The sequence below is a fragment of the Tyto alba genome, unplaced genomic scaffold (assembly GCF_018691265.1).
Source record: "Tyto alba isolate M040663 unplaced genomic scaffold, T.alba_DEE_v4.0 Super-Scaffold_100000168, whole genome shotgun sequence".
Lineage (NCBI taxonomy): Eukaryota > Metazoa > Chordata > Aves > Strigiformes > Tytonidae > Tyto > Tyto alba.
This window is the reverse complement of record NW_024881271.1, coordinates 90,001-92,500: the sequence shown is the minus strand read 5'-3', so window position 1 is coordinate 92,500 and position 2,500 is coordinate 90,001. Positions and strand designations below refer to the sequence as shown.

Here is a 2,500-nt window from a genome sequence, read left to right as displayed (position 1 = left end):
GCGTAGCCCCGGGAGGAACCCGGGGCCGCAAGTGCGTTCGAAGTGTCGATGATCAATGTGTCCTGCAATTCACATTAATTCTCGCAGCTAGCTGCGTTCTTCATCGACGCACGAGCCGAGTGATCCACCGCTAAGAGTTGTCTGGCTTTCGGCACCGCCCCGCGTGCGCGGGAGGGCCGGGACCGCTCCCGGAGGAGCGGCCCCTCTCTGGACGGCAGCCCCGGCGGACGACCGCCCGCCCCCCTCCGCCCGCGCGGAGGGAGCGCGACCGGCCGCGCCGCCGAGACGCCTCGCCTCAGCTGACCGTACAAACACACACGACGGGCGGGGAAACGGAAGGCGGATGCCCACCGAAAAACTCCGAACGGCAAGGGCGGAGGGAGCCCGCGCTCCGCGACCGACACCTGGGGAAAACAAGCGCCTTGCTCGCTTCGGAGGCGGCCCAGGCGCCCGGGCTCGGCCCGGCCTCCGCACGGAAGGCCGCCGCGCGCCCGACCGCGCCGACCACCTGCCTCGCTCGGGGGACGCGGACGTGCCTCCGCGCAGCCCCGCGACGCCCTGCGGCAGCCGCCTGCCTCCCACCGGCTCGCCCCGCCGGCACGCCCGTGTGCCGGCCGTCACCGCGCCGGAGCTTGGCGACCAACCAGGACCCGAGACGGACGCGCGCTGCCCGGCAGCTGCCTGCCGGACGAGCGACCGACCCGCCGCCGCGCCGGAGCGGCCGCCCCGCCCGGAACCACCTCCGTGCCACTTCGCGCCCCGGCCCCTCCGCAGGCACGCACCAGGCGGGAGGCGGACGGCGCTAAGCCGGGGGCAGGCACCGCTCTCCCCGCTTCCGCGGGCAGACCGGAGCCGGGCTGCCCCCGGCCGCCCGACCGCCCGCCCGCCCGGCGGAGCCGGTGAGGGCGGACGGCGAAGCGGCGGGCGTGGCCCGGGACGGGGACGGTCGCAGCCGACGGCGGGCGGACGCCCGCCGGCCGACCGGCATGCCGAGCGGCGCCGCCGCCGCTCGGCCGGGCTGCCACCACCCCCGGCGGCTGGCGGCTCGACACCGCGGAACGCTCGCCGGGGCGGGACGGGGGAGGAGGGGAGCGCAGCGCGCCGCGGCGCCACGACGGAGGCCGCGGCGGCCCGGGGGCCGCCGCCGCCCGGCGAGCCCCCCCCCACCGCGGGGGGGGGCTCGCCACCCCGGCAGAGAGCCCGCGCTCCCTGCCCGGAGAGGTCTCCCGTTTCGAGGCAGGCGGGCCGGACACGGCCGACCGCGCCGCGGTCTCGCCGCCGAGACCGGACCGCGGAAAGGGGGGGGCAGTGGGCACCCCTCCCCGGCCCGGCTGCCCGCGGGCACGAGCGCGGACGGTCAGCACCACGGCCAGGGGTACGGCGGGAGCAGCTCCCACCCCTGGAGGGGCACCGCCGCCCGGCCCGGTCCCGCGGGTCGCACCGAGCCGCCCGGGTCTTTAAACCCCCGCCCGGCTCCCGCGGCCTTCGACCCCCGGGCTTCGCCGAGGGAGGGCCGCGGAGGCGCGGACGCTAGGTACCTGGCCCTGGGTGAGGGAAACGACCTCTAGGCCCCGCGGGGGTGCCTCCCCTGCTGCCGCCCTCAGGGGAGCGTCCGCCCGCGGGGGCGCGCCCGACGCCCGCCGCCATCACCTCGTCCTCCTGCCCGGGGCCCGAGGTTTCCCTCAGTAGCCCGGCGCTGCGCCCGGGAGGAGAGCCGGGGCTTGGGCCGCCCGCTCGCGCGGGACGCGACCCGGCGGGAGCCTCGCCCGCCCAGGGTGGCAGCAGTGGCGACGGCCGAGCGACGCCCCCCCACCTCGCGTCTCCCCTCCGCTGGGGCGGGTTGACGGGGGAAGGGACGCCGTGGCCGCCGCCGCGCCACCCAACGCCACGCGCCAGCCCGGAACGCCCGGTGGCCCTGGCCCGCGCGGCCGGCCGGCCGGCCCGGCGGGCTGCTCCGCAGAGCAGCAGCCCGCCCCGCTGCGGACAGGGGCCGGGGGAGACGCCTCCCCCGACCCCCCGAAGGCGGCCTCTCGCTCGTCTCTCGCTCGCGCGACGCGCGGACCCGCCGGCCCGCCGCCGACCGTCCGCCGCTTCTTCCTCCTCCTCGCCCGCTTCCCACGCGCTGCCGCACGCCCTCTGGCCGGCGGCACCGCCGCCCTGCGCGCCCCGGGGGCCGCGGCCCCCCCCCCTCCCCGGCGTGCGGCAGCCGCCGGCTGACCGCTCGTCGGGTGACGGTGGCGGGGGGGGGAACGGGGTACCGGTCCCCGGGGACGAACGCTCGGGCGGACGGCCGCCCGCCAGCGGCGGTCACCAGCGGAGGCGGGAAGCGGGGTGGCGGCGGGGACGTGACGGTCCCCGCCGACCGGACAAGGGCGCGCACGCGCGCGCGTCGGAGGCTCGGCGGCGGAGGCGACGGCGGAGGCGGCGGGCCGCCCGCCGGCGACCGAAGGACGGGGAGAGCGCCTCCGGGAGGGGCCGTGCCGGAACCCCTCCCGCCCGC

General features: G+C 80.0%; 1 non-coding gene across 1 annotated transcript in view; it reads right to left on the bottom strand.

The window, feature by feature from the left end:
- LOC122154492 overlaps positions 1-139 on the bottom strand; it is a 153-nt gene extending 14 nt beyond the window's left edge. Inside the window, exon 1 of the ribosomal RNA XR_006166411.1 lies at positions 1-139. This exon is cut by the window's left edge and continues 14 nt beyond it. This is a non-coding gene — a ribosomal RNA (5.8S ribosomal RNA).
- Positions 140-2,500: the final 2,361 nt, after the last annotated feature.